Source organism: Salmo trutta, chromosome 19 (assembly GCF_901001165.1).
Source record: "Salmo trutta chromosome 19, fSalTru1.1, whole genome shotgun sequence".
In the NCBI taxonomy this organism is placed as follows: Eukaryota; Metazoa; Chordata; class Actinopteri; order Salmoniformes; family Salmonidae; genus Salmo; species Salmo trutta.
This window is the reverse complement of record NC_042975.1, coordinates 29158659-29171400: the sequence shown is the minus strand read 5'-3', so window position 1 is coordinate 29171400 and position 12742 is coordinate 29158659. Positions and strand designations below refer to the sequence as shown.

The 12742-nt window shown below is 42.2% G+C and overlaps 1 long non-coding RNA gene across 1 annotated transcript; it reads right to left on the bottom strand.

Moving 5' to 3' along the window:
- Positions 1-2537: 2537 nt before the first annotated feature.
- On the bottom strand, positions 2538-10782 carry LOC115153695 (uncharacterized). Its single transcript, XR_003867736.1, has 3 exons — positions 10630-10782; positions 4284-4354; positions 2538-2593 (listed from the first exon to the last, which is right to left on the bottom strand). It is a non-coding gene; the product is annotated as an uncharacterized LOC115153695 (long non-coding RNA).
- Between the last annotated feature and the right edge of the window lie 1960 nt (positions 10783-12742).

Sequence of the window (12742 nt, the reverse complement as noted above, 5' to 3'; positions counted from 1 at the left end):
ATGGTCCACCACCCAAAGGACATCCAGCCAACATGACACATCTATGGGAAGCATTGGAGTCAACATGGGCCAGCATCCCTGTGGAACGCTTTCGACACCTCGTAGAGTCCATGCCCCAAACACTTTCGACACCTCGTAGAGTCCATGCCCCAAACACTTTCGACACCTCGTAGAGTCCATGCCAACCAACAATTGAGGCTGTTCTGAGGGCAAAAGGGATGGAGTGCAACTCAATATTAGGAAGGTGTTCCTGATGTTTGGTATACTCAGTGTGTATAGTGTTTGTGGGCCATGCACCCATTTGATATTAAGACGCTAGAACCATTACAATTATTACAATTGGAGTGATGTTCTTTTTCAGCAGGGTTTGCATGATTCAGCTTAGCACAGTTGACAAACAACAGCTGGCAGAGTGCACTAGCGCTCTGGCTAATAGGTTTTCATTTTTACCAGTAGTAGCCATAGGTTGTAGCTAGTTACCAGGTTTTTTAAAATGATGTATAAATGGGTCTTTCAAAACTTACCCGAATCAAAAAAAAGGATGGTAGCTTTGTTTGGAAACTGAAGGAGAGAGATGCTGCTTATAAACAGGGCAAGGTGATGGGGACAATTGGTTAAACAGTGCAAATAAACTCCTACGTAGATCGATCAAGAGGTCAGGACACAAGTATAGGGACAAAGTGGAGGAGCAATTCAGTGGGTTTGGGCACGAGGTGTATGTCACAGGAGCTTCCAACGATCACGGATGACATAATGACATAATCTCTTCACAGTCTCCGCTGTTCCATAAGGTGTATTTTATCTGATTTGTAAATCTGATTTTACTGCTTGCATCAGTTACCTGATGTGGAATAGAGTTTCATGTAGTCTTGGCTCTATGTAGTACTCTGCGCCTCCCATATTCTGTTCTTGACTTGGGGACTGTGAAGACACCTCTTGTGTCTTGTGGGGTATGCATGGGTGTCCGAGCTGTGTGCTAGTAGTTTAAAGGGACGCCTCGGTGCATTCAACATGTCAACACTTCTTACAAAAACAAGCAGTGATGAAGTCAATCTCTCCTCCTCTTTGACCCATGAGAGACTTACATGCATATTATTGTTAGCCGTGCTGGGCCAGCCGTGCTGCTCTGTTCTGAGCCAATTGTAATTTTCCGAGGTCCCTCTTTGTGGCATCTGACCACACAACTAAACAGAATTCCAGGTGCGACAAAACTAGGGCCTGTAGGACCTGCCTTGTTGATAGTGTTGTTAAGAAGGAAGAGCAGCGCTTTATTATGGACAGACTTCTCCCCATCTTAGCTACTGTTGTATCAACATGTTTTGAACATGTCCTGCATGCCAGCATTATGCCAGTCCTTAATTTATTTTATTCTATTTGTATGCTTAGTAGCTGTGTTTCCATCCGATTTGGCGACAGATTTTCTCAAATCTGTGTAAAGAAAATATGCTAATTTTCCCACCAGTGGTGAATGTTTGAACATCTTGGCCATCTATGAACATCTATGAACGTTTGAACATCTTGGCCATGTACTTTTATAATCTCAACCCGGCACAGCCAGAAGAGGACTGGCCACCCCTCATAGTCTGGTTCCTCTAGGTTTCTTCCTAGGTTCCTGCCTTTCTAGGGAGTTTTCCCTAGGCACAGTGCTCCTACATCTGCATTGCTTGCTGTTTGGGGTTCTGGGCTGGGTTTCTGTTCTTTGTGACATCGGCTGATGTAAAATGACTTTATAAATACATTTGATTGGTTGCAAAATCAGTGTGTGATGACACACAAAATGTACTTTTGTGGTTACATTTTCATGTACCAAATAAAAATCAAAATTTCATTGTTCAACTCTTCTGATAGTTGTCACAAAAACTGTTGCGTTAAATAGCAAATGTGCCTACTCTGGTCTTGGCACGTGCGCTCTAGCCAACATCTTGCAGATACAGGTAGTCTACATGAGATTATTATGGATAAGAGCGAGAATATTTGTTATTTGTCAAACGGCAGTCAAGCATCAATCATCATGCCACCAGAATCAGACCCCTGATATTTATTGTAAAGAAGCATCAAGATCACCATGCACTTTTAAATTTTTTTACATTTTATTTATTTATCCTTTATCTAACTAGGCAAGTCAGTTAGGAACAAATTCTTATTTACAATGGCGTCCTACAGCGGCCAAACTCTGACGACGATGGGCCAATTGTGCGCCACGACTCCCAATCACGGCCGGTTGTGACACAGCCTGGAATCGAACCAGGGTGTCTGTAGTGACGCCTCTAGCACTGAGATGCAGCGCCGTAGACTGCTGAGCCCCCACCACATGCACTTGCAGGGGAGATTGTTATTTCGCTTGGTTTGCTGTGCTTTTTCTTCTCTCTTTTTTCAACATAACTAAGAGGAAGCATGCAAATTCCTAAAACAACCACTACATGCCAAGAGTATTTAAATATTAGAATGTGCACAAAATCATATCATTACAAAAGACTTTGTGATAAAATCCCCGACACACCGAAATGGAAGCAGTGACCAGAGTGTGGGAATCTTACCTGCTTGCCCTCCCAAGACACAGTGCGCGCCGGATCAACTGCTGGGCGGTGGCCTGCTAGAGAGGGAGAAACAGACAATCCACAAGATTAGTGCAATACAAGCATAGAAAAGGTTCACAATTCAATCACACATCTAACAATGTTTCTCTTTATATGAATACTCTGGTGTCTAAAGGAAACAGTGATTGGTACACATTTTGCAGGCTCTGTACATGCGCTTGCACTGGCTCCATTTCCATCGTCCCTCCTAAACTCTGTCTTTTAAAGATAATTCGTAAAAATCCAAATAACTTCACAGATCTTCATTGTAAAGGGTTTAACACTGTTTCCCATGCTTGTTCAATGAACCATAAACAATTAATGAACATGCACCTGTGGAACGGTCGTTAAGACACAAACAGCTTACAGACGGTAGGCAATTAAGGTCACAGTTATGAAAACTTAGGACACTAAAGAGGCCTTTCTACTGACTCTGTAAAACACCAAAAGAAAGATGCCCAGGGTCCCTGCTCATCTGCGTGAACGTGCCTTAGGCATGCTGCAAGGAGGCATGAGGACTGCAGATGTGGCCAGGGCAATAAATTGCAATGTCCGTACTGTGAGACGCCTAAGACAGCGCTACAGGCAGACAGGACGGACAGCTGATCGTCCTCGCAGTGGCAGACCACCTGTAAAAACACCTGCACAGGATCGGTACATCCGAACATCACACCTGCGGGACAGGTACAGGATGGCAACAACTACTGCCCGAATTACACCAGGAACGCACAATCTCTCCATCAGTGCTCAAACTGTCCGCAATAGGCTTGGAGAGGCTGGGCTGAGGGCTTGTAGGCCTGTTGTAAGGCAGGTCCTCACCAGACATCACCAGCAACAACGTCGCCTATGGGCACAAATCCACCGTCGCTGGACCAGACAGAACTGGCAAAAAGTGTTCTTCACTGACGAGTCGCGGTTTTGTCTCACCAGGGGTGATGGTCGGATTCGCGTTTATCGTCGAAGGAATGAGCGTTTCACCGAGACCTGTACTCGGGAGCGGGATCGATTTGGAGGTGGAGGGTCCGTCATGGTCTGGGGCGGTGTGTCACAGCATCATCAGACTGAGCTTGTTGTCATTGCAGGCAATCACAACGCTGTGCGTTACAGGGAAGACAGCCTCCTCCCTCATGTGGTATCCTTCCTGCAGGCTCATCCAGACATGACCCTCCAGCATGACAATGCCACCAGCCATACTGCTCGTTCTGTGTGTGATTTCCTGCAAGACAGGAATGTCAGTGTTCTGCCATGACCAGTGAAGAGCCCGGATCTCAATCCCATTGAGCACATCTGGGACCTGTTGGATCGGAGGGTGAGGGCTAGGGCCATTCACCCCCAGAAATGTCCGGGAACTTGCAGGTGCCTTGGTGGAAGAGTGGGGTCACATCTCACAGCAAGAACTGGCAAATCTGGTGCAGTCTATGAGGAGGAGATGCACTGCAGTACTTAATGCAGCTGGTGGCCACACCAGATACTGACTGTTACTTTTTATTTTGACCCCCCCCCTTTGTTCAGGGACACATTATTCAATTTCTGTTAGTTACATGTCCATACAAATATGTATTCATGTTAAGTTTGCTGAAAATTAACACAGTTGACAGTGAGAGGACGTTAATTGTTTTGCCTAGTTTATTAGACTTCTGTGGACACAAGTTTAGCACAGGTAACGGGTGCATTAACCATATGAATTACACCAGATAAAACATTTACCAGTTACGAGTTGAGTTAAGGCCTGTGTGGACTCCAGCCATGTCCTGGATCTGAAGATTCCTTGGCATACCCTAAACAGAACATTGGATTAATTCATATTACGTTTTACACATTTTACACATGACCTCCCAACCCCTCCCAGAAATAAAATAAAAGGATTAAATGAGTCAGACACTCACAGTATAGACTACTCATCGCCATCCATGGTGCTGAAACAGCGAAATTTCTATGCAGCTGCCTATTGAATTGATGATAGCCTTTCTGTGGTGCCAGGGCATGTAGCTTATAGCTGTGCTTCAGCTAATGCATAAATGTTTATTGGTAGGCCTATTTGGTCATAATTTTCTCATGTTAAGCCTAACATTTCAGGAAGCTATTACGTGGTGTTGCAAGGCTGCCATGATTTAGACTGCTGGCCAGTGGCAGAACAGGTGCCAGGATAAAAGTGACTAAGGGGGCAGTTGAAACTGTGAGGGGGCAAAAAAATGTTGGGGTTCTTGCATTGGAATTATATTGAATTCTGCTTATTTAATCACACTATACCACAATAAACATAAAGTTAAAATGCCATTGAGTGCTTTTGAAATCTGTAGCCTATCTCTGCTGCACTGTATCAGCACAATGGACAGCACCCTAAAACAGCAAGGCCGTTTTGGTCATGAATATAGGCTACAATATAGATAGTGTCACGTCCTGACCAGTGAAAAGGGTCAATTGCCATAGTAGTATGGTCAGGGTGTGGCAGGGGGGTTTGTTTTGTGTGTTTTGGGGTTTTTTGGTTCTAGGGGATTTTGGTTCTAGGTTTCTATTTCTATGTTTCCTTTTCCATGTTTGGCCAAGTATGGTTTCCAATCAGAGGCAGGTGTTTTTCGTTGTCTCTGATTGGAAGCCATACTTAGGCAGCCTGTTTTCCTTTGGGTTTTGTGGGTGGTTGTTTTTCGTATAGTCGTGGTACCTTACGGAACTGTTGTTTGCCATTTGTTTATTTTGTTTAAGTGTTCTCTCAAAAATAAAAGAAGATGAGCACTCAACACGCTGCGCCTTGGTCTGTCCCTTTCGACGCTTGTGACAGATAGGGCAATTTACTTATTACAAACGACCTATGTGAATGCAGCCGAACATACAGCTGTCTTACCAAAATAATGCTAGCTAAATACTGAAAGTTGTAGCATAATTATTCATGCATGCAAACAAAAATACTGAATAGCAGTTTGGCTTAGAGTACCGATAACTGTGAACGAATTAATGCGAACAGAACAAAACAGCGGTACCAAGTAGTAGGCCTAGTAAACAAAATATCAGATCGATAAAGGCATGATACAATCTATATATAGGCTAGTTACATTAACAGTAAACAAAAGGTAAACGGAGATCCAAAAAAACAAAACATAGCCTACTACAGTGAGATGCAGCCATGCACAGCTGTCTTGCCAAATAAATAGGCTTATACAGGTCCGCTTCAAACATGAAATATCCTGTTGCTCGCTCATGAGTTCAGCAACACGTTGTAATATGGCACAATACACTTCCGTTTACAGCAAGGGTAACCAATAGGCTACCAAGAAAACCATAATAGAATGTATATATGTCTATGACGAAACATACCGATTCGCGCATTGGAATTATATTGAATTCTGATTAAATCACGCTATACCACAATAAACATAAAAGTGCAAATGCTTTTGACCAAGAAGGTTCAATGGCCATGGACAGCGCCCTAGACATTAAAGCAAGATTTTGATAAAAACCAACCAGATAGATTTTTTCAGTTTTACCTTTTCGAAAGAGTTGCAGCCTCCTTGATGTTCTGTGGAACTTCCTGAGTAATCGATCATTCCATTCTCCCTGAAATCTTCTGGTAAGATCCCCCTCAAATACCAGTTGGATTAGTTAAGCTTTCCTTGGGTGTAGCACGCTTCTTCTGTGTTGACTGAACATGTTTGTCAAAGTGGAACATGAGTTCTCGCATGTACCTGTGGATGGCCCAAAAGTGTTTAAGTGCAGTAAGCATGGTCGGCATAGCGAAGACAGGCCCAGAGAATCATTGCAGGACATTTCACCATTGACAGCATCCCAACGTGCTGAAGAACAATATTTTTTATTCAGTCTCTCCTCCTCTGTCCTTACTGTACTGTCCACTACGTATTGCTGGAGATTTGTCGTTACATAAGGTCATAATTTGCTTGGAGCTGGTGCATCAAATCCTTTGGTACTATCAATGTTATTCTTCCAGTTAGAATACCCAGCTTGAGTGAAGGCCTTGTCTGTGTTAGCATTGGACCCAACACAGAACTTTCGACAAGGGAAACAAAATGCCACATCGGCAGTAACCGAGTATTCCAGCCAGTCTCTTCCTCTGAACCAGTTGCTATTAAATGAACGTTTTTAGACAGAAAACCTGCAGCTAGGGTAGAATTCTAGGCTAACCTGGGCCGGCTCCCCTGTTCCTAGATCATCAGGAACAGTCGGAGGTGGAGGCGGCAGTGGACGCATTATCCTGGGGTAGCTTGTGGAAGGTTGGGTAGGCTCTGCACACAGAGACAACTGGGGCGTGCCAGCATCATCGCTGCTGGGCTTGGCAGCGGCCTTGGTGGTTTGATGCTGCTGCTAATCGCTCTCCTCCTTTGTTTGGGTACTTTGACAAAGCCAATTTCTGATATCCATTGTGGCAGATTAGCTGGTTCGAGCTAGCTAAATAGGATAAGGCTAATAACACTAACGCTTTTTTACAGCCAGCTAAGAAGCTAACTTCAACTCGGTAATAGTGGGGTGTGAGGCAGAGTTGAGTGTAGCAGCTTCAACTGTAAACTTGACCCCGCCCTTATAAATCAAAATAAAATATTAGAGGCGGAGGTGTATCACATTATTTACTTAACCAACCTTAGAGATGAGAAGTGTTTTTTCCCACTTTTTATGGAAACCCAAAGGAGTCATACCTAACCACTCAGTGGCTTTCCATAGCCCCCCTACACACACACCGAAGCGAGACCTGTCCATTGTGCGCCAACCTGTTAATCATTTTAACTTTTTTGCTAGCTTTATATAGGGACATACAGTAAAACTAAAACTGAGGGGGCTCGAGTTTGAAATGAGGGAGCTGTCCTGAATAGCCTACCTGAACCTGCATGACATTGGTATGCATCTCGTGATTTTAACCAATTATGAGTAGGCATTGCCTCCTAATTGTCTACTATTTGGTTGATGATGTCACTGGAAACGCTTATCTTCCCCTATCTTAGAAACTGGCCATTTTCACATATGCTGATGTTGTGGTGGTGCTTGAGATTATGAAGTTGACATTCCCCCCCCCCCCCAAAGTATATCTGGAGGATGGATTTCCAAAAGTTGGAGGGGCTTTGGGGGCAAGGCTTCAGACCTTAACTGGGCTTGTAATACCCAACTTTAATGTTTCATTTAATGAAAGAGATAATTTAGGTTAAGAAAATTACTCTGACAAGTTGGAAGGTGTTGGGGCCCTGATTAGAAGCAGTGCATGCAGGCATGCTAAGTATGAGAGGTGGTTTGTGTATACAGTTGTGTGTCATAGCTGGATAAGTGAACCCTCGCCCTGCAATTGTCCATAAGAATTGACCATTGTAGTTGAATTGTAGTTGCATCAGACCGTAACAGACACATCAGCCTTACATTTGACCAATGTCATAGTAGAGTAAACCCAATTTGGAAGCTTGTGAAAAATACTAATCAAATCATACAATCATACTTTGGACCCCATACATTCCCTCGTGCTCTTACAGGCATGGATATCTTGAGTATTTATGTAATTACACTATTTAACATTTTCCTTCCTACTTTTCACTCTGCTGACTCGGTTCAAAAGCTGAGGGATGTATTTCCTAAACCATTCACAGAAAGCAAATTCAAGTATTGTTTGTTCTGAACAAATTACCCAATAATGCTGTTCCTAATCCGCCAGTCAATAAGGATTTTTACCATAGCTAATGCCACAAACAAATAATCCATTATCCCAACTGTGAGATGATCCATTGCATAGATGATGTTGTTTGATGCGGGCATTATATGTCACACCTGAAAGCTATGCACTTAAGGTCACTAATTAGTAAAGAACTCCCCTCACCTGGTTGTCTAGGTCTTAATTGAAAGGGAAAATACTAAAACCTGCAGACACTAGACCCTCCATGGAATGAGTTTGACACCCCTGGCCTAGAAAGTGCCAACCCTTCCTGCCCCCTTCTCTCTTCATCACTTCTACTTCATGTACCACTAAGAACAGTTTGAAATCACCTGACATCACCTGGCATTACTCATTCATAGACAATGATTAAAGTCATGATAGTATTTATGTGGAGAGGGTGCTAGTGGTAGGGGTGATGGTGGTTGAAACAAGTGACCTTCAGAGAGACAGGCAGATCAGAAAACAATGATGTTATGTACAAGGTCAATGACAGGATTTTACTACACAGGTCAACTTTGAAATCTCATATTTGTTTAAATGTCTGTCTTTAAAGATGTAAACAGTCTACTGTAGCACGATGGTAGTAGTGGCACTGAAAGCACATAATCAGACGCATGTGTTCAAATCAAATTGTATTGGTCACATGCGCTGAAGACAACAGGTGTAGACTTTACAGTGAAATGCTTACTTACCAGCCCATTCTCAACAATGCAGAGTTAAAAGGTAATTTAGGTAATACAGTATGTACATGTGGGTAGGGGTAAAAGTGACTAGGCAATCATGATATATAATAAACAGAGTAGCAGCAGCTTATGTGAAGTGTGAAAGTGTGTCTGTGTGAATGTGTATGTGCGTGTGTGTGTGTGGTGTCAATATGCATGTGTGTGTTTTGTGTGTGTGAGCATATGTAGTGTGTGTGTTGGAGTGTCAGTGTAGTATGTGTGAGTGTGTGGGTACCCAGATTTAACGTTCCTGTACTGCCTGGTATAGAGATCCTGGATGGGGATGGATTTCGGCCCTAGTGATGTACTGGGCCGTATGCACTATCCTCTGCCTTGTGGGCGGATGCTGAGTAGTTGCCATACCAAGTGGTGATGCAGTCAAGATGCTCTCAATGGTGCAGCTGTACATTAGAATGTTTTGAGGATCTGAGGGCCCAAGCCAATTTTTTTTAGCCTCCTGAGGGAGAAGAGGTGTTGTCGTGCCCTCTTCACGACTGTGTTGGTGTGTTTGGACCATGATAGGTCCTTAGTGATGTGGACACAGAGGAACTTGAAGCTCTCTATCCACTCCACTATAGCCCCGTCGATGTGAATGGGGGCATTTTTGGCCCTCCGTTTCCTGTAGTTCATGATAATGGGTTGCATAACTGTTCTCAAACTCCTAATTAGTTTGCAGTTTACAGTACTGTCTTAACCTGCAGTGAGCAGACATCAAAGCGTTCCTTGCAGATGAGCGTTAGACAGTTGTTACAAGCGAAGGGTTGGTGGAGATGGTGGAGGGGGCTTTTGTTTACACAAGGTGGTGTTCCCTTCCGGAACCCATTTCGCAGAGGTGTTCTCTGTGAATGTACTGAACTCTCGTATTTGTCTACAACTGCATCCAATTCCAGGACTAAACAATAACACAAGGCATTTGATTTACACGATTGATTCTCCACTCACCCTTATTTGGGGGTAATTGGTACTCTGAGTCAAGATAATGCCTTTTATAAATGGACATCAGCCAACCCACTAACTAATCTGCTACAAATGGACTGGTGTGTTTCTATATGTTGTGAGTTTGTGGAGATTTTCCACAAAAATAAAGGTTTCATTGCCTTTCTTATTGTCTTTACATCAAGCAACAGAGAAAGTGCATCCCACCATGCACACTTGACACTAAGAGACGTGCAATAAGTAATCACATTAAGAGTCGGCTTTAGATAGAAGTGTGTAATACTCTAGGGACACAGCACACTGCCACACTCAAGTGGACTTAGACATGGACTGTGAGAAATGAGGCACTAAAATGATGTGCAAAAAGGATTTTGGAGAAGCACGCTTAGTTTTTGCACTCTGTCTACCAAAAGGGCACTCCTCTTTAATCTTCAAACCCAGTCTTTATGTTCCACTCATCTCAATCTTCTCTATGTGAGGCCTGTGAAGGCTCACAGTGCTGCCTTGTTGTGGAGTGCTGCCCACTTCGACAGATGCTTCAGTCGCGGTGCTGCGGAGTGCATTTCAAGTCACTGATCAAGTGCAACAGTGTTTTTCTCTACTTCACATAATAAACACTCATACGTGCATGTATGCACACATACATCTTCACACATACACAAACACACATGGGCGCTCATGGGTTTACACACGCAAATGTACCCATGCATGCATACGCAAGTGCACACGCACACACATACAGATCTGCATTTACCTGGCTGTTGTCTTTTGATCTTGCTCTGTTTTTTCTTACCTCTCCCACTCTGTGCAGTCAATACTTAAGGTTCGGTGCATAAACAAATTACTTTTTGTTGACTTATTTATTCTGTCCTCTCCCTGTGTATCAAGCTGCTGTAGAGAAGAATAGGAAAAGGCTCTGATGCTCTGTTGCCTAGTGGAAGCTTTCAGTTTGCTTACTGAATCCCTAAACTGAGCCCTCTCATTCTCCTTGGCATGACAGGAGCTATTGACTGCCAATGCAGATGGGCTCACAGGGGCCTGGGCTTCCAAAAACTGTTAGAGGAGGCAACTAACTTAGCCATTCCACTTACATACTGAGCGTGATGCAACAGAGGGACCACTCTCCATGACCTAATTCAACAGCTCCAAAACCAAGCATTGCTACTTTGAGGATGTCTTGGAAATCTCACAGAGATATTAGAGAATGAAATACACTAGCAGTTTAGTTTGTGGATATATGGCCAAACAGGTTGAGTATTTGTCATGTAATTTGTCATGGCATGGAACAAAAGCAGGCACTGTAAAAAAAAACACAAAAAAACACACACACACAAATCTAGTTTTTTCAACTAATTATTATTGAGTAACTGGTTCCATAGCCTTTTTTTTGTTTACTCAACTTTTTGATCCAAGTGTTACCTGAACGAAAAAGTGTTAGTTGGCCTAAACTTTTGTCAATTAAAAATGATGTGTTTGCTAAGTATTTGGTCATCCTAACTAAAAAAGGCTGCACATCTGGTTACACACATTCACAAACAGTGCTTTTAACATACAACTTACATATTTCACATGTTCATTTATACAGTAATTATTATTCCCCTGGGATTAGAACTCACATTCACAACCTGCTGGTTCATCACATTCCAATCTTGCTGCTACGCCACCATGTCTGTGTCAATTATCAGTTAATCTGACTATTCCCTTATTATTGATTTGATTTACTTATTTAAACATTTTTAGGTTTTTCAGTATAGTTGTCTAATGTTGGTACTCTGTTTTTAATGTTACTCCTTAATCACTATGATAAATAAAATTGTTTTTCTTGAGTGGACTTGCTGAGATTTACTTTGAATTGGACAATGTAACCATACAGTTGAAATCAGTTATTGACACAGACATGATGGCGTAGCAAGACAACTCGAATGCTGTGTACCAAGAGGTTATGAGTTCAAAACCCAGGTGAGGACATGTTGAAAATGAATTACTGTATAAATGAACATGCAGAATGTTATCATGTGTGTCAAATATGTAAGTTGAAAACATTGTATTAAAAGCACTGTGTGTTTAACTAGTTAAACAACCATTTTTTAGGTAAGATGCCCAAATAATAATTTCTAGTTGAATGAATATATGCGACTTTTTTCCATGTTTTCTTATGTTGTAGCTTGGGTTAACTAAAAATGTTAAGTTCAGGTAACACTTTGACCAAAAAGTTGAGTAAACAAAAAAAATGCTGTGGAACCAGTTGCATAATAATATTTAGTTGAAACAACTCGATTTTTTTTGTGTGTGTGATTACCACGGAACTTTGGCAACAGACATTTTGGCGAACAGAGACTTTGGCAAACCTTAAAACAATTCTGAAATACAGTGGACTCCTTAAGTGCTTTAAATGGGGCCTGCTGATTTCTGGAGAGCTTGTAAAATTATATATTTGAAGTGGGACTAGTGAACAGTGAACTGTACTCTTAATGATATAACTGTCTAAGAAATGTGTTTCTCTTTCACATAACAGTTATGAGACGGAACATGGAAAATGTCTTATACCTGTCTCCAACAACAAGATGGAAGAAGAAACTGTTCAATAAATGTTTCATTACTGCATATCTCATAGGGAGCCTGCCACTCTGTAAATCAGCAAAGTCAGCACAATGAATCTTTTAAGTTCAGAACTAGAAAGTGGAGCAGTGCAGTCAGACCAACTCATCTAACTTATTGTCTCATTGCAACTAAAAGAGCCCAGTTATTACTCAGAGCAAAATCACAACACCAGTAAAATATTCTTAGCTTATCTATTCTGGTGTGAAATTCCCTTTTGAAACTATTACAAGATAGAACAAAAGGAACTACAGATAATGGCTCAAGCA